The sequence below is a fragment of the Bombina bombina genome, chromosome 3 (assembly GCF_027579735.1).
Source record: "Bombina bombina isolate aBomBom1 chromosome 3, aBomBom1.pri, whole genome shotgun sequence".
NCBI classification, from domain to species: Eukaryota; Metazoa; Chordata; class Amphibia; order Anura; family Bombinatoridae; genus Bombina; species Bombina bombina.
Genome location: NC_069501.1, coordinates 245329172 through 245350060, shown reverse-complemented (window position 1 = coordinate 245350060; position 20889 = coordinate 245329172). Strand labels below are relative to the sequence as shown.

Below are 20889 nucleotides of genomic sequence, written 5' to 3'. Positions count from 1 at the left end.
CCTAATCTGCCGAGCGGACCGCACCGCTATTATAATAAAGTTATTAACCCCTAATCCGCCTCACTAACCCTATAATAAATAGTATTAACCCCTAATCTGCCCTCCCTAACATCGCCGACACCTAACTTCAAACATTAACCCCTAATCTGCCGACTGGAGCTCACCGCTATTCTAATAAATTTATTAACCCCTAAAGCTAAGTCTAACCCTAACACTAACACCCCCCTAAGTTAAATATAATTTAAATCTAACGAAATTAATTAACTCTTATTAAATAAATTATTCCTATTTAAAGATAAATACTTACCTGTAAAATAAATCCTAATATAGCTACAATATAAATTATATTTATATTATAGCTATTTTAGGATTTATATTTATTTTACAGGCAACTTTGTAATTATTTTAACCAGGTACAATAGCTATTAAATAGTTAAGAACTATTTAATAGCTAAAATAGTTAAAATAATTACAAAATTACCTGTAAAATAAATCCTAACCTAAGTTACAATTAAACCTAACACTACACTATCAATAAATAAATTAAATACAATACCTACACCATACCAGGTTCACCGATCGATCCAGAAGAGCTCCTCCGATGTCGTGATCCAAGCCCAAGCGGGGGGCTGAAGAGGTCCATGATCCGGCTGAAGTCTTCATCCAAGCGGGAGTTGAAGAGGTCCATGATCCGTCTGAAGTCTTCATCCAAGCGGGAGCTGAAGAGATCCATGATCTGGCTGAAGTCTTCTATCAACGGCATCTTCAATCTTCTTTCTTCCGGATCCATCTTGCAGACCTCCGACGCGGAACATCCTGCTGGCCCGACGGACTACCGATGAATGAAGGCTCCTTTAAGGGACGTCATCCAAGATGGCATCCCTCGAATTTCGATTGGCTGATAGGATTCTATCAGCCAATCGGAATTAAGGTAGGAAAATTCTGATTGGCTGATGGAATCAGCCAATCAGAATCAAGTTCAATCCGATTGGCCGATCCGATCAGCCAATCAGATTGAGCTTGCATTCTATTGGCTGATCGGAACAGCCAATAGAATGCGAGCTCAATCTGATTGGCTGATCGGATCAGCCAATCGGATTGAACTTGATTCTGATTGGCTGATTCCATCAGCCAATCAGAATTTTCCTACCTTAATTCCGATTGGCTGATAGAATCCTATCAGCCAATCGGAATTCGAGGGACGCCATCTTGGATGACATCCCTTAAAGGAGCCTTCATTCGTCGGTAGTCCGTCGGGCCAGCAGGATGTTCCGCGTCGGAGGTCTGCAAGATGGATCCGGAAGAAAGAAGATTGAAGATGCCGTTGATAGAAGACTTCAGCCGGATCATGGACCTCTTCAGCTCCCGCTTGGATGAAGACTTCAGACGGATCATGGACCTCTTCAGCTCCCACTTGGATGAAGACTTCAGTCGGATCATGGACCTCTTCAGCCCCCCGCTTGGGCTTGGATCACGACATCGGAGGAGCTCTTCTGGATCGATCTGTGAACCTGGTATGGTGAAGACAAGGTAGGAAGATCTTCAGGGGCTTAGTGTTAGGTTTATTTAAGGGGGGTTTGGGTTAGATTAGGGGTATGTGGGTGGTGGGTTGTAATGTTGGGGGGGGTATTGTATGTGTTTTTTTTACAGGCAAAAGAGCTGAATTCTTTGGGGCATGCCCCGCAAAGGGCCCTGTTCAGGGCTGGTAAGGTAAAAGAGCTTTGAACTTTAGTAATTTAGAATAGGGTAGGGCATTTTTGTATTTTGGGGGTCTTTGTTATTTTATTAGGGGGCTTAGAGTAGGTGTAATTAGTTTAAAATTGTTGTAATATTTTTCTGATGTTTGTAAATATTTTTTTATTTTTTGTAACTTAGTTCTTTTTTATTTTTTGTACTTTAGTTAGTTTATTTCATTGTAGTTTTTTGTAGGTATTTAATTTCATTTATTTATTGATAGTGTAGTGTTAGGTTTAATTGTAACTTAGGTTAGGATTTATTTTACAGGTAATTTTGTAATTATTTTAACTATTTTAGCTATTAAATAGTTCTTAACTATTTAATAGCCATTGTACCTGGTTAAAATAAATACAAAATTACCTGTAAAATAAATATAAATCCTAAAATAGCTATAATATAATTATAATTTATATTGTAGCTATATTAGAGTTTATTTTACAGGTAAGTATTTATCTTTAAATAGGAATAATTTATTTAATAAGAGTTAATTAATTTAGTTAGATTTAAATTATATTTAATTTAGGGGGGTGTTAGTGTTAGGGTTAGCTTTAGGGGTTAATAAATTTATTAGAATAGCGGTGAGCTCCAGTCGGCAGATTAGGGGTTAATGTTTGAAGTTAGGTGTCAGCGATGTTAGGGAGGGCAGATTAGGGGTTAATACTATTTATTATAGGGTTAGTGAGGCGGATTAGGGGTTAATAACTTTATAATAATAGCGGTGCGTTCCGCTCGGCAGATTAGGGGTTAATAAGTGTAGGCAGGTGGAGGCGACATTGTGGGGGGCAGATTAGGGGTTAATAAATATAATATAGGGGTCGGCGGTGTTAGGGGCAGCAGATTAGGGGTACATAGGGATAATGTTAGTAGCGGCGGTTTACGGAGCGGCAGATTAGGGGTTAAAAATAATATGCAGGGGTCAGCGATAGCGGGGGCGGCAGAATAGGGGTTAATAAGTGTAAGGTTAGGGGTGTTTAGACTCGGGGTACATGTTAGGGTGTTAGGTGCAGACGTAGGAAGTGTTTCCCCATAGACAACAATGGGGCTGCGTTAGGAGCTGAACGCGGCTTTTTTGCAGGTGTTAGGTTTTTTTTCAGCTCAAACAGCCCCATTGTTTTCTATGGGGGAATCGTGCACGAGCACGTTTTTGAGGCTGGCCGCGTCCGTAAGCAACTCTGGTATCGAGAGTTGCAGTGGCGTTAAATATGCTGTACGCTCCTTTTTTGGAGCCTAACGCAGCCATTCTGTGGACTCTCAATACCAGAGTTATTTTAAAGGTGCGGCCAGAAAAAAGCCAGCGTTAGCTACGTGGGTCGTTACCGACAAAACTCTAAATCTAGTCGTTAGTAAACTTCTTTAAACTGAGGAGGTCAACAAAGATAAATACTCCCTTGATTAGATACCAATTCATTTTTTAAGTAAAATACCTTTTTTTTTCAGCATAGAGATGTTAATGTAAAAGTTTACATTTTTATTGTTGCTATCTACAATGCATACATAATCAAACTGACTTCTGTGTCCTTTTAAATTAAGACATGAAACCCAAAAATGTTCTTTCATAATTCCGATAGATCCCATAATTTTAAACAACTTTCCAATTTACTTCTATTATCTCATTTGCTTCAATCTATTGGTATCCTTTGATGAAGGAGCAGCAAAGCACTACTGGAAGTTAGCTGCAAGCCAATGAAAAGATGCATATGTGTGCATCCACCAATCAGCAGCTTCTGAGGCTGCGTAGGTTTATTTTTCAACAAAGTATACAAAGAGAACTAAACAAATTAGATAATAGTAATACATTGAAAAGTTATTTACTAAATCATGAAAGGAAAAAAAATGTCTTTCATGTCCCTTTAAGTAAGTGTGCTAACTCACCTGAACTTTATACTGGTAAAAATAATAAAAACATGTTTACAGTTTTTATTTGTCAAGCAAACTGCCACTCATCTCAGCCTAAGAAATCTAATTGCCACAGTTACAAAACTATGCATTGCCACTGCCTTAGAAAAGATTAACAGCTCCTGTTACAGCTGGAAACAAGTTGGTATAATGAATCAGAAGCAGATGTATGGCCCAATGATAATGCAGCATAGGCGGGACAAGGCAAACTCAGCTGAACCCAATGACTTGACAAATCCGTCCTCATGCAAGATGACTTAACACATTCTTCTGGGGCAGGAGACGGGTGAGAGGCTTCATATCTGTTCACATTGGCTTCTCTCCCAGCAAACACATTTATTACCAAATAGTCACTGTTCCTCTAAGACTGCTCTTCCCTCTCAAAGAAAAAATACCTACACACACACACACACATATATATATATATACACACACACACACACATATATATATATATACACACACACACACACATATATATATATATACACACACACACACACACATATATATATATATACACACACACACACACATATATATATATATATATATATATATATATATATATACACACACACACACACATATATATATATATATATATACACACACACACACACATATATATATATATATATATATATATACACACACATATATATATATATATATATATATACACACACACACACATATATATATATATATATATATATATACACACACACACACACATATATATATATATATATATATATATATATATATATATATACACACACACACACACATATATATATATATACACACACACATATTGAAAGTCAGCTCTTACTCAAAGACACTAAGGCAGGATATACAAAACTTAAACTCTAGTAATGTCATGGATCACATGACATTTTCCTTCTCTAATGATCCAATAGGAAGCTGGACAATATAGTGCGTTACTGGTAGTTACTGAACATTGTCAAGTAATGCTAACAATGGCTACCATTCCAATCCACCAGAATTCCCATGAAAAAACATAGCATTGGCATTGTAGATTTTTCCTTTTTCTTAGCCTTTCCAATCCATTAGAATTTTTAAAATCTTCCCCCCCCAACATTTCCCCTCTGGAATCAAGGTGGCCTGTGGTCACATTCATGATGGGCAGGGATGGGGTCAAAGTGGGTCAGGGGCCAGGCTGAGACTGGCTGTGTTGGGGGTGTGGTCAAATATGTTGTGGGTGTGGTGAAGGTGGTATGAGGGACTTGTTTAGTGGTCACATGGAAGGTAAAAGGTGATGGCTGTGAGCTCTGGGAAATCCCTATAATTTACTAAACAATATAACAGAAAAACAGAGATAAAAATGGTTGTAAAAACTATATACCTAAGGTTGTCAGTGGTTTCATAAGGATTTTCATTCACTTCACAAATGCAAAATATCCCTGGCTGAAGCAAATGCTCAACAAGGCAACTAATTCATTCAGTAGTGGTGGGGATTGCAATAAGAAAACTCTTTAATTTATGCCCTGGATATGACTTTTACTATGTATTTAACCCCTTTGCAGGAGTTAAACACATATGGGTCAATCACAATCCTTTAGAAAAACTTTATGCAATAATTTTTTTTACAGAATTTACAGTAAAATCTATGGGAATTTATGTAGATAAATCATTTTATAAGCTTTGTGTCTGACCCTTTATTTACATGCAAACAACATTGCAATACTAAGGGGCGCTAACAATATTACAGCATTTCATTGATATCATGTTATTATTTACTTAGTATATATGTACAACTAACTGCTTTATTTTATTCTGTTTTCTAATTAGCTTTTTGTAAAAAAGAAAAAGACATTATTACTATCATAAATCATTGTGATACCCATATTTAAGCTCTTTACAAGTTTCATTATTTAAAATTGTGACTTGTTTTTTTACATTTTTTTATGCAGCCAAAAATATTGTGCTTATTAATATGTGAACTGAACATGGGCAATATATTTTATTGGAAAAAAGCCACGCAAACACCTTATATGTGTGCTCAAAATAAAACAAAATGGTTTTTTTAAGAGAATAAGACTAAAAATCTAATAAAAAAATCTGCTCAAAAAATATTTTCTGATGGATTGGAATCTAATCCTCAAATTGTGAATTGAGTTATAATGGGGTCTCTAAAATTATTAGAAAAAGTGTAATGCCTTGAGCCAATACAACGTAAGATCTAAGTCATGTGATACATAGCCCAGTGTACCGCATAACCTAGATCTACATCGCAGCATCAGGAAGCCCAAGAGACAACCAAGACTTGCTGTTTGCGGGCTTCCAACATTTACCTTCATATGGTAAAAACAGCACAGATCGTTGCTCCATTTCCATATGAAGGCAGATTGCCAAATTGTTACAAACAATGACATGGTCTGTGCCACTGTCTGTAACAATCTCTGTTGGTGTCGGTGGGTTGAAAGAAAACACTTCTACCAACCATCCATTTCATAACAAAACAATAGAATGGGGGGCGGAGCCGGCAGCCTAGCATGGTGGACATGTGAAAGCAAGCTTCATAGTGTTCAAGGGTAGATAATGCTCCGTATGTGAGATCCACAATGAAATCCAGCACAAACAATCACTGGGACAGCCCTAAGAACCCGCTGACTCTGGGGTACTGGAACAAAGCCCAAAATTGTAGCGCGTTAATTTGCTAACGGCCGGAGGCCTCCAGACAGATGCGTCACTGAACATGCCATCACATCCTAATTGCACGACTGCCAATTCTTTACCACGGCAGGGAGCAGGACAGTACTGGACACTCACATTGACAGAAACGCCGCAAAATAATTTCTATAATGTGGCACACAAAAGGTATGCTGAATCGACTGCCTCTCTCTAGCCTGCAACAGCAGCTTACTATGTGATATAGCCCACAGCACCCTTTCTAATTCACGTGGCTAACACCACTTTAGGTGCTTGTAATACACCAACTAACTATGAACTGAGGAGAATACTAGCAGCATACACTTTACTGGATATAAAACTCTGGATATATACTTTAAGGGCACAAAAGTGACACACAACTGAGATCTATTATCTCTTACACCATTTAGCCTTTAATGCTACTTTATAGGCTTACACAGTCATGTGACCTGGAGTTTGACTCAGGACTCCACTAGTGCTGTTGATCTAAGAAAAATACCAGGTCTATTAAGGGCCCAAAACATACTAAGGGTCCACAAAGCGCTAATACTGCACTAAAATAATTCTTCAAACCTCTTAAGTCCATGCCTAACCTCATGGCGGACACTCAAGATAACGTCAGGACTCTGATTCTTCATCCATCTCTCCTAAACCTTCAAATCCCCTAACCAAGGAAGACCTTAGCTCCTTACCTACAAAAGAAGATTTTGCAAATGTATTGACGCAAGTTAGCCAATTGATTAAAGATGGGCTTAAGGAAGTATAAAGGGATTTGAATGAGCTGGGTGATAGAGTAGATTACCTTGAGGAAGGATCAGAATACTTAAACACAGAATTTGACACCATGTCAAGACAACTTCACCAACAACATACCACTATTGAGAATCTGAAATCTCATGTAGAAGACCATGACAACCGGGGAAGGAGACAGAATCTCATTCTATTGGCTGATTCACATCAGCCAATAGAATGAGAGCTGCTTAAATCCTATTGGCTTATTTGAACAGCCAATAGGATTTTAGTAGCCCTAATTCCTATTGGCTGATTAAAATGTTTCAGCCAATAGAAATGCAATTGTACCCCCAGTATAAAAGGGGTACATTGCATTTCAATCCTCAGTGTGCGGACGATCGCATGAAAAGGACCTCCACGTCGGATCAATGGACCTCCGCCTAGACCTCTGCCTTGGACCTCCACCTCCATGCATCGCCGACTCCACCTCCGCAGGGATGAAGAAGATGCTGGTCCCGCGATGGATGAAGATGGAGCTGCCTGGTGAAGACCTCTCGCCGCCTGGATGTCCGTACTTCAGGAACTGTAAGTGGATCTTTGGGGGCTAGTGTTAGGATTTTTTAAACTTTTTTGGGCGGGTTTTTTTTTAGTTTAGGGTTTGGGCTTTTCTTAAAAGAGCTAAATGCCCTTTTCAAGGCAATGCAAAAGAGCTAAATGCCCTTTTAAGGGCAATGCCCATACAAATTCCCTTTTCAGGGCAATGGGTAGCTTAGGTTTTTGTTAGAGTTTGTTTTTTTTATTTTGGGGGGTTGGTTGGGTGGTGGGTTTTACTGTTGGGGGTTATTTGTGTTTTTTTTACGGGTAAAAGAGCTGTTTAACTTAGGGCAATGCCCTACAAAAGGCCCTTTTAAGGGCTATTGGTAGTTTATTGTAGGCTAGGGTTTTTTTTTTTATTTTGGGTGTTTTTTTTAATTTTTATAGGGCTATTAGATTAGGTGTAATTCTTTTTTATTTTTGATAATTTCGTTTGTTATTTTTTGTAATTTAGTATTTTTTTTTTCTAATGAGATATTTTGTAATTTTTATAGTAGTGTTAGGATTTTTTAATGTGTATTTTAGTGTTCTTTAATTGGTAGTTAGTATAATTTTAGTTTAATAGTTATATTAGTTTAATTGTTAGTTTAAACTTAGTTTTTTTAATTCGACAGGTACGTTTTAATTTAATTTAAGATAGGGAAATTATAATTTTAATATAAAGTAAGGGGGGCGTTAGGTTTAGGGGTTACTACTAGTTTAAATTAGTTTATTGCGATGTGGGGGCTTTCGGTTTAGGGGTTAATAGTTTAATTTAGTATATTTCGTTGTGGGGGCTTCTGGTTTAGGGGTAAATAGTTTAATTTAATATATTTCATTGTGGGGGCCTTGCGGTTTAGGGGTTAAAAGGTTTATTATAGTGGCGGCGGTGGCGGGGAATGGCGGAATAGTGGTTAATATCTTTATTATAGTGTGGGCGATGTTGGGGCGCGGGAGAATAGAGGTTAATAACTTTAGTATAGTGGCGGCGGTGTCGGGAGCGGCAGATTAGGGGTTAATAAGTTTAATATAGTATTTACGATGCGGGAGGGCCTCGGTTTAGGGTTTAATAGCTAGTTTATGGGTGTTAGTGTACTTTGTAACACTTTAGTTATGAGTTTTATGTAATAGTTTTGTTGCATAAAACTCATAACTACTGCTCTCAGATTGCGAAACGGATCTTGTCGGTATAGGCTGAAATGCAAGCTTTTTAGCCTCACCGCAAAACTAGTAATGGCTGCGCTATGGAAGTCCCATGAAAAAACATAATTTTTACGAGTGCGGGACTGACGTTGCGTTACAGGCTAAAAGGCTTGCGGTACAGCTATACCAACAGGACTTGTAATGGCTGCAGTGCTGTTTTAACTCTGAAATTACCATTTTTTCAGCGTTAAAACCCGAACGCAAAACTTGTAATCTAGATGATAGTTTGTTATGAACTTCTAAAAGGAACTATTAGTATTATAGCCTTATGCTGTAACACTTGGGACCACCTGAGAGTAACACTCTGTATCTCATGTTTTATTTGTGTCTCCAATTACTAATGCTACATGTCAAATTTTTTAGTTCATAGATTACATTTAATTGCCTTTAGCCTAGGAATTAAGATCTAACACTTTGCCCAACATGGTTCTAACAAAATCCTAAATGGAGATACTGGACTTAACACCTAGCTGCACCTAAATGGAGCACCCTTGTGAGTAGATACTCACAAGACTTTGTGTTTTATAATTTAAATGTTTCATATTCCAGTATAGACACCCCACTAGCTTATAGACCTCATAGTAGAAAGTCACATACGAAGTCCATGTATTTTGAACTTAGCTCTTAGTTAAGAGAGCTACATCCCCCTCCCTCATTTTCTGGTACTAGAGACTGTAAGGTTGTAGTACAATATAAATGTTCTTTGACATCATTAAGTTATGTTTGCATATACTGTATATGCAATGTTCTTTTACTTATATTGTTTTTCTTTCTTAGCAGATTGCTTTCTATTTTTCTTCAGGAAACCGGTCACTTAATCCTCCTTCACCTTCCTTTCTTCCCTACCTCATCCCTGACCTCCTATCCCCTCCTAATGGTAGACACTGCAAACTGTAAGTATCCTCTACTACACACCATACATTTAGAAATAATCATTCGCACCTACTCAGAACCTCTGACATTTATATTCCTAATGAGACATGAGTTGTAATAAAATAAAAAAAATTCTCCCAAAATGTGAAAGGCCTAAACTCCCCCACTAAGCGCTCAGTCGCTCTGAACTGGTTCCGTAAACAGAGGGGAGACATAATTTTCATTCAGGAAACACATTTTTGTCATGGACAGGCCCCCACATGCTCCTCCAGCACTTATCCCTTAGGCTTTTTTAATCATAATGTAGAAAAAAAAAATGGAGTGTGCATTCTATTTCATAGACGCATACCTTTTTCGACTAACTTCCAAATATTAAGATGACGAGGGTAGACTCCTAATTCTTAATGGTCTTCTTTTTAACCAATCAGTGACACTAGTTAACAATATATGCCAAGAATAAAAACCAAGCAAAATACTTTAAAAAAACAATCATTATACAGTTTTCTTAAAGTATTTTGCCTGGTTTTTATTCGGGGCATATATGTTAACTAGTATCACTGATTGGTTAAAAAGAAGACCATTAAGAATACAAGATAGCAAAGGGAGAGCCTCGGTATTTAAAGACTATTATCAGAAGTTATATAACCTCCCCCCATAGCCAATCCTCATGATATTCATAAAATGGAAACATATGTATTAGACGGAGATTTACCTACTCTATCGCAGGAAGAATCTGCACTTCTTGAGATGCCAATTGATGTTAGACGTGATTTGAGCAATTGAATCCCTTCCAAATCAGAAAAGCCCCGAGCTAGATGACTTCTCCAATTTATTCTACAAAACGTTTAAACAAATTCTAGCTCCACAATTGACTAAAGTTTTCCAGTCTATAGATCATAACGGCTCATTCTCACAAGATATGCTTTCTGCACACATCACCCTTATTCATAAAATGGATGTCCCCTCAGGAACCTGGGAACTACCAACATATTTCCTTAATAAACTATCTACCACAACTTTTCCATGTGGATCAGGTTGGCTTTGTTCCACATCGGGAGGCCAGGGATAACACAATCAGGACATTACACTTGATTGATTATGCCACAGCGCACAATATAGAGATGGTCCTGGTCTCAACCAACGCGGAGAAAGCATTTGATAGTCTCAACTGGCGCTACCTTAAAATTGCACTAGGAGGCTTTGGCTTTGGCGCACATATGATTAACACGATATTTAGTCTATATCATAATTCCTTTGCCAAGATTAAAGTTAATAGCACCTTCTCGGAATTCTTCTAAATTAATAATAGAATGTGCGTTTTCCCCCCTGTTATGCAATGGAGCCACTGGCCGCCCTTGTTAGATTAAATCATAAAATTGTAGGTATCCCAATAGGACCAAATAATTACAAGATCAGCTTATACGATGATGATATTATGCTAACTATCACTTACCCACTACAATCAATCCCCTCACTCCTTGATGAATTCCACAGATTTGGAGAAATCTCACATTTACATATTAACTGCCTGAAATCCAATCTACTAAACATCAACCTGCCCCCTCTGAGACTGCAAGAACTTTCTGAAATATGCCATTATCAATTGCAGAAAGACATCATAAAATACCTAGGCATAAATATAAAACCTAAACTATACTCTTTATATTCAGCTAACTTCCAGCCACTCCTACAGAACATCCAAAAGGAATGCCAAACCTGGCAGCCAAAGCCTATCTCTTGGTGGGGTAGATTCCAAGTAGTTAAAATGTCTATTCTCCCACACATTTTATACCTACTCCAAACAGTCCCAATTGCCCTTTCCCAGTCGTACTTCGCACAAATACAAGGTGTCCTTGGCAAATACATCTTGGGCAATAACAATCCTAGGGTAGCTAGAAATACACTGTTTAGATAGGGCTACCTCACATACGCCGGTACTATCAAGTGAACATATTACAGCGTATACTAGAATGGCACACGAAACATCAAGATAAGGCTTGGATTTCACTGGATTCACAAATCCTCAAATCGTCATTCATCGTTCCCCTCTGTTGCTACCCCCTAACTGCCGCCCGGCAACAACTAAGTCATCCTCCTTATACAAGCACATTTTCTCTACTTGGGACTACATTATTACTCGAATCTCAGGAATTTAATCTCCTTTTTCCCCCATGACCCCAGTCTTTCAAAACACGGAACTCTTGTCGAGCATACTGGGTATAACGGGTAACACTCACTATAGGGATTTAGGATACTCATCACCAATAGCTAACTTTCTTCAACAAAGGAAATTAAGACCTAGATAAGACCTCTCAGAAATTCTAGGAGGCTTATTCAGTCGTTGGTTAAAGTACTCACAGTTACATTAACTCCTAACCCACTCACATCATAAATCCTCCTTCCTATGACCGCTTACCAGATTTGAAGAAATTTATAGACAGGCTACTTTCCTGAGAGGCTTGCTTGCTGTTTCCAGAAGAATACTAGATGATGGTATATACAGACATGTACCTACCTTTACACGTAGTTGGCAGGAAGAACTCACAAAAAACATATCCCAGAAAGACTGGACTACATTTTTTGACTTTACACACAAATCTTCTTTATCAGCCCAAATCCTTGAAATGAACTACAAAATTTTGTCTAGATGGTATTTGACTCTTTCCAGAATAAAGCTATTATTTCATAGCGCTTCACCCCAGTGCTGAGGGGATGTGGAGAGGTGGTCCACATGACCCACATCTGGTGGTCATGCCCTAAGTAGTCCACTTTTTGGGCCTCTCTGGAAAAGACATGAAGCTCACTTTTTAACCCCCTATTTAAACTAAAGCCCCAGATAGTTTTGTTCAATGACAAGCCTAGACGCACATATAGGTTACGTACACAACTCAAAAAACAAAACAAAATCACTACTAGCTAGAAACTGGAAATCTAACTCAATACCCACCCAAGCAGAATGGAAGAAAAGGACACAATAACTGTTAGCTTTAGAGGAATACTTTTATTACAAAACAAACAGATTAGACATGTTTCACAATATTAAATTCTACTGGGATACAATAAGCTCACCAGATGCAGACACATCAACCTTAACATAGAGGGAACTATACAGTTACCATACCCCTAACCCATTGACTTCCTAACCTTATTTGCCTCTTAACCTGACCGGTTATCCTATCCTACCCTCCACCCTCTTTAAATTCTACCTTTTTCCTCTCTTTCCTTCCTCTATACCTAAACTGAGGTTTCATAAAGGTGTAGTGTAGCGTGTCAGTCACAAACATATGGACTTGCGAGATTGGTCTGCCTTTTATCTGTATACTAATTGTATATCTACCTTTTAAGTATGCTTTGATTGCAGTATTAATTATATGCTTCAAGGACAACAACAAGGCATGCTCCTATAACTATGGCTAATTTGTATACAATGTCTCCTGAGGTGTCTATACCACTGATTTCATTTGTAAATTATTGCGCTATACATGTACTTTATTCTGTTATTCTTAAGGTGAAAACTCTTTCATAAATAAATACATTTAAAAAAAACAAAAAAAAATACACTTATACTGCAGTAAATGCTTCACTGGCATGAGCAGTCCGAGGTGGGATTTAAGCTGTAACCTAAATAAAGTAGGGAGAGAGCAATGATGAATAATCAATGATGTTTAAACTAGTTACAGAAAGAAGGAAAGTAGGATTAGTAGACACAAGTCCATGATAGATGACCATACCTCACAACTTTCCCAAATATTTCCCGGGATGAGGAGGTTTAGGAACTTCTGGGTGGTGGCCCATCAGCATTTTGAGGGCAGGGCTGTAGTCAGGCCATGGACAGTAAAGAGGTGGGTGTGGGTATGGATGTGTGGGTCATAGGTGGAGCTTGTAGCAGTCCCTTAAAACCTTGATTCTTAGAAGCAGGCCATACCTTCCACCCCCACAGGATCAGGGAGGTTTGTGAGATCTCTATCAATCCAGTACCTGTAAGACACACTGTATACATTGTATCCTGCACTAACAAAGCAAATTAACCCAGTTGACCACCTTTTTAATTCCCAATCCCTCCCTTCATATTAGGGATTTCATACTACTTGTGAACTAGTAGTAACATCAAAACTATCCACAGGATTTAATCAGGGGCTGGCATAGGCAAACAAGGCTCTTGCTTGGGGAAGCAGATTTGGGAGGCGCAGCACTTTTTGAGTTTCACTAAAGACACATTCAGTACACCCACACATACATGCTCATTGTACTACACACACACACATATAAAGACAGGCACACTTGAACATTAATAATTACCTTTCAAAGGTCACATTATACCCTCACTAAAAAATAGTGTGTGTGTGGGGGGGGGGGGGGGGGTAGCATAATTTTAAGTGCCTAAGGCAACACAAAACCTAAATACACCACTGAATTTAATGGAGATATTTTTTGTTACTGCCAGTTGATAAACTTTACAACTTGAATGTAAGCAAACCTCATCTTTCTATTTATGTAGAAGCCAAAAACTCTCCTCAGCATCCAACAAGGCTTTTGAATTTGTCCCTCATTCACACAAGATCTTGACCTTAATTTTCAGAATTTGTCTGTAAAATTGTCATTTCCCTACTCATGGAAGACAATTTAATTAATCCTGGTCTCCAGCCCCAGCTTCACTTTGCTATCATCCAAAATACTAACATATTAAGGGCTAGATTACAAGTGTCACGCTAACTTTTGCGCAAGAGCAATAGCAGAGTTTTTTGGCCTGCATCGAAAATAGTGCCCACTAAAGGCTAGATTACAAGTGGAGAGCTAATTACCGCCAATACAAGTGGCTGTTTTTTGCTACCGCGAAAATTAACCAGAAATCAGTTAATTTTCTAAAAGTGCCCCAATTGGCCCAAAAGTTTAGTTTAGTGTGGGTTTTAACAATAAAACATAATTAGCATTTTTTTTTAAACTTCACTAAGCAGTTTTAGGGATTAAAGTGGGCGGGTGTTAGAAAAAAATGGCACTGGAAAGTGCCTTTATATTGTGGTCTATGGGGACTGTTTGTTCTCAATAAATATACTTGTATATGCTTATATACATATATATGTGTACATACACATATTAACATATAAATATATATGTATATAGGCATAAACATATATATTTATATTTGCTGCCCATTGCTTACCCCCTTCAATGTGCAAGGATCTCATGACATGTATGATGGAGCCTATGGAAGCACGCTCTTATGTGAGCGCAATGCTTCTGTGCAATGCAAACGCAAAGTCGTGTTCGCATTGCACCTAACATGTAATACCAGCGCACATTTGCGTGCCCTGGTATTACCAAGTTGAGTGCAAATTACACTTTCTTGAAAGTAATATTTTGCGCTCAATTTATAATCTGGCCCTAAGTATGTAGTAGTGTGTCATACCCCACCCAAAGTATTCTCTTAGAAATCATACAGAACAAGATACGTCAGACAGACCAAAGTGTCTCAATTTCAAACTGCACATTCAATACTAGCAAAGTAATTACAAGTTGAAAGTAAACGGGTTAGCTTGAGCACAATAGCGATTTGCACTCATCGGGTTACCACGAGGGTGGCAAGTTTTAAAAATGGCATAAAACACAACATAAATACATTTAAAAGTACAGTTAGACTCATATAAACACTATCTGATAAAAAATAGTCATATAAATGGTAAAAAGGTTATGAGTTAAAAGGCTATAATGCATATATACATACCTGTTTTACGGTATATTTATAGTACATATTTAGCATTCCAATGTTCTTCACATACAGGAAAATGTTATTTTATTGTAAATATATATTACTATATATATCTGTATATACCTATACCTGTATATCTATTCCTATAGATTTTTTACATTAAAGGGCCATAATACCCAAATGTTTAAATACTTTAAAGTGCTGCAGCATAGCTGTAAAAAGCTGACTAGAAAATATCACTTGAACATCTCTATGTAAAAAAGTAAGATATTTTACCTCAAAAGTTCCTCAGTAGCCACCTCCCATTGTAAAGGATTTCTAAGCAGCATTTTAGTGTGTCTGTCCTGGGACAGCTGAAAGGATGAGCCTTGTGAACTCTCATATTATTTCACCAATCAGGTAAAGGAAGCTTACTATGAAATCTCATGAGAGTTAAGTCAAATCTCATGAGATCACAGTAAGAGTTCATGACCTCAGCACTGCTGATGCTGATTGGCTGCTATTCATGTCTTCATTTTTTTTTTTTATTTTTTTTTACCTGCAGCTGGGAGCAGGTGAAGTATAACTTTTTACACAGAACTTACTCTGCTGAGCTGAGGAGATTGTGAGGTAACTTCCTTTTTTACATAGAGATGCTCAGGTGATATTTTCCTGTCAGCTTTTTATAGTTATACTGCATCAGTTTCAAGTGATTTAGCTTATGAGTATTATGTCCCTTTAACATTAGCAGATATATAGAAATATATATTTAATAATAAAAATTACTTTGCAAACGATAAGAGTTAGATTTTTACTTCTGTGCTCTCAAATGAAGTCTATGGGTAGAATACGTTAACGCGGTCACAGTATGGTAAAGTCCTTTATTTAGCGCTTGTCCGATTCCGCCTGTGAGCAAACTTTTTGCTTTCAACTTGTAATACGAGCGCAACTTGACTAGCAAGAATTGTTTAGTCACCTGGTTCAATTATAGGCACCATTAAGCTTCCCTGGGGATGGTGTGAAACAGCAGAGTGCACTAAAGGGACAGCAAATTATAGTTTACTTTAAGGGATACAAAAAAGTCTTTTGCGAGACAGAGAATTTTAAAAAGTTTTATCAGATTTGCTTTGTTCTCATTGTATTCTTTGTTGAAGAGATACCTAGGTAGGTGTGTCTGGAGCACTCCATGGCAGGAAATAGTGCTGACATCTAGTGGCTCTTGCAAATGGTAACATTCCTGCAAAACTGCTGCCATATAGTGCTCCAGACACATGCACTCTCCTGAGCTTACGCCCCTGCTTTTCAACAAAAGATATCAATAGCATACAGAAAATTTGAAAATAGAAGTAAATTTGAAAGTTGTTAAAAATGACATGCTCTGAAAGAAAAATGTGGGGTTTCCTGTCCTGCTAAGTATGTAGTAGTGTATCATCCCCCACCAACTCCTGAGTTCCAGGGAGAACATGAAGTCAACTGCAAAGAGTTAAAAAAAAGTATTCTGCCAGAAATGATACAGAGCAGGATAAGTCAGACAAGGTATGTACGTTCTTCCGTATAGACCAGTCTGATAAATGTCCTCAATTTCCAACTGCACATTCAGTCCCAGCAAAGTACACTGGGTATGAGTCACCAATAGTTTGGATTCTCTGCAGATTTATTAAACAGTTTAATTTTCAAGTACATTTTATATATATATATATATATATATATATATATATATATATATATATATATATATATATATATATGTATACAGTTTATATATACAGTATATACAGTTTATATATATATATATATACAGTTTATATATACAGTATATACAGTTTTTTTATATATATATATATATATATATATATATAGTTTATATATACAGCATATACAGTTTATATATATACAGTTTATATATACAGTATATACAGAGTATATATATATATATATATATATAGTTTATATATATACAGTATATACAGTTTATATATACAGTATATACAGTATATATATATACAGTTTATATATACAGTATATACAGTTTATATATATACAGTATATACAGTATATATATATATATATATCTTCATTCTTTTCTGAGTAATTCCCAAAAGAATATGATCACTGTGTAACAAAGCCCTGTGCTTTTCTTATTGCATTATACATAAAAGAGAGGGCGATTGGAACACATAAACTTGCATTTATAAAAGTGCAATGCATTACTTTCTGGCTGGATAATTAAAAAACACAGATTATAATATTCCAAAATAAACAAATGTTTGACATGACAATTCCTCCCTTCAGACATAGAGCATTATAGAAAGAAAACCAAGATGTGAAGGGAATATATAACCTTTGACATCTTTTCTAGGATTGTTATTTTGTATTGGACAGGATACATGTGATTAGTTTAGGAACAAGGAAGAATGAAAATCAATTGTGAAAGAAAAATATTTTTTTGAATGTCTGTGAAGGGCCTGGCAGAATTAAAGCCTGACTTGATTTGTTTATTTCAGGTGATGCAGACGGGACTGTGTAAGGCAGCCAGACACGCACTTGTTTCCAGGCGCTTGCCATGGAAACATTAGCTTGAGATGTTCGAGTGAGGCCTCCTTACAGGGTGATTCCTTCTGGCCTGCTTACCTTGGGCAAGCATTCCCCCACACTGTAACTGTCTGCTAAAGGAATGATTGCATAATGGAGGAATGAGAAACATTTCCTCTTCCTGCTGTCAGCAAGAAAGAATTCCACCCACTTTCTAGTGCCCCAGAAGCAGAGGGGAGGGAAGGGTCCGATGAAACATAGACACACAGAAAAAAAAGACAGACTACTAATGAAAAAGAGTGTTCTCTACATGGTGCTTGACAAGTGCACTCTAATTTTTCTCCTGGAATTATCTATTATTTTCCATCTGTTATTTAATATTTCTAATAAAGTGATACAGTTAAAAAGGGAAAAGAAAAGGTGTGAGCCCTTAGACCTACCAACTTTGACAACTATTTTATAGTGTGCATTCATTTGCATAACTGGGGATGTCACAGAAATAAATATGTTCTTTCATTAACATTCAATCTTAGTGAAAGATTCTTTTATTTAACATAATACTTCATACATTGAATGAGATGGTCAGGAGTCCTTTGAAATCTAAACATATCACTAGCAAATATACCTTTGAGTTAACACTACTTTTGTATTAAAGCTGCATGCATTTTTTTTGTTTATTTTAGACTTTAAAAAGAAATCTAAAGTTGCAGTCACATTTTTAAAATACAACTATAATTTAAGTGGAGTGTCAATAGACATAACATAGAATATATAATAATTCTGTATATAAAAAGTGGTTAATTAACACCTTAAAGACCAGGACATTTTACACATAAAAACACAAAGTTTTATAGCTTCTGCACTTGTATATGTATGGGAACTCAGTTCTTAAAGGCATAGATAGGTCAGGCTTGAAATGTGCATACGTGCATTTCAATTTGAATTAGAAACATTTTTGCAATATACATCCATTAACAAATATGCTTCAAGTAAAAGTTATTACTCTTTTTCTTGGCATACACACATATCCTGTGAGGGTCCGTGCACCAGTATTCATGCTCAGAGAGCTGGCAGTGCTGTGCATTTCTTCTGTGAAGATATCATTTGTGTCAAGAAGGCCGAATTATCAAATGTCTGTTGGACCTGATCCGACAGTGGGGATCAGGTCCGACAGACATAGCTGAATACGGAGAGCAATACGCTCTCCGTATTCAGCATTGCACAAGCAGCTCACAAGAGCTGCTGGTGCAACGCCGCCCCCTGCAGACTCGCGGCCAATGGGCCGTCAGCAGGGAGGTGTCAATCAACCCGATCGTACTCGATCGGGTTGAATTGTGGTAATTCCTGGTTAGGGAGCAGCGGTCTTTAGACCGCTGATTCATAACTGCTGTTTCTGGCGAGTCTGAAGACTCGCCAGAAACACGGGCCCTCAAGCTCCATTCAGAGCTTGATAAATGGGCCTCATAGAAGCCACCAATGACTCTCTGAGAAGGTGTGCTGTTTAAATACAACTGGCGCACAGGCTCTCACAGGATATCTGCATATGCCACCGAAATACCATAATAACTTTTACTAGTGGAAGTGCACATTTCATTTTTGACCTTTCTATCTCTTTAAAACCCAGGACAGTGTGACATATATACACTGTCAGATATTTACGGTTTTAAAAAGTGTTACTGATTATTGACACATTTGGTGTTAGATATAATAAATGTAAACTTGTTGCAGATTTTTAGAGCACATTTAATAACACAGGAAGATAATGTTTTTATTAGTGTGATCCCTTTTTTGACCTGGAGAACAGATTTCAAATGGTGTGTCACATTTCTGCAGATTACGTCTTTACAGTTCTGCTATTAGTAAAAAAAAAAGTCATATTGCTTTCAGTATACATCCATTTAATCATTGCTAAATATAATAAATATTTTCAGAGAACCTTTAAAAATATAATTTTTTCATCATCCAAAGAAAATGGAGGCAGCTGTGTTGTTTGTCGCAGTACATTTCTTTCTTTGCGTTTATTTTTATATGTATCTATGAAACTGGGGAAATCATGAGCTTACAGAAAATCTGTACATTTGTTTTTGCTAAAAATGCATAAATAAAACGTATAGCTTAATTTACTTCTCTGATCTGCATGGGCAGCACTTTCTCAGCCCATCCACTATCATATAGCACTCATATGCAGATAGGCATTCATTCAACCACAAAAATAACTTTATTATAGGGGATATAAATATATAATCACAGCTTACTCTGGGCTGATGCCGTCTAAAATCAACTGGAGCAGGAAAACTTAAATCTCTTACAGCATAAAGATAACATCAGCCTTAAAGGGACAATAAAGTTATTTTTTAATTCATGAATCAGAAAATAGTCCATGCATCGCAAAAGATCTACATACATAAAAATGTAAATACTGTAATTATGTTTGGAAATTTTGTACTGCTGGGTAGACCATGGACATACCCTTTGAAAAGCATATTGAGTGTTGTTTATCATATACCCTTTGCTCTGGCTAATTAGGGATGGGGATAAGCAAACTCTACTGATTAAGCTATCACTGTGATTTTAGGTGGGTTAGCGTTGTGAACTGCCCTGATCCTGTCAAACACCACACATATAGCCCCACCCCTCGTCCTAGATCCACCCACATAAAACCTGTTCCACCTACAAGTTCCCCCAGACCAGTGGTCTCAAAGTACCGACCCTGGGGTCATATGGGGCCCTCAAGATAGTTTAACCTGGCCCTCCCTTGTTTATTAGGTAAATTATTAATATAAATACAAGCATATGTTGTCCAGTGTAGACTTCCATTATGCACTGTTTGGATAAATCTCACTTTTTAATCAGTTTCAGAATGATCACTTCACTTGGCACTTACAAGATAAATATACACTGTGTATGTCTATTGTGGACTGCAGCTCCTTCCATACACTACTAAATTGGTAAATGTCACCTCCAGTTTCTAGTATATA

The 20889-nt window shown here is 37.2% G+C and overlaps 1 long non-coding RNA gene across 1 annotated transcript; it reads left to right on the top strand.

The window, feature by feature from the left end:
• The first annotated feature begins 3760 nt into the window (after positions 1-3760).
• On the top strand, positions 3761-18438 carry LOC128651582 (uncharacterized). Its single transcript, XR_008401129.1, has 2 exons — positions 3761-3919; positions 17884-18438. It is a non-coding gene; the product is annotated as an uncharacterized LOC128651582 (long non-coding RNA).
• The last annotated feature ends 2451 nt before the right edge of the window (positions 18439-20889 follow it).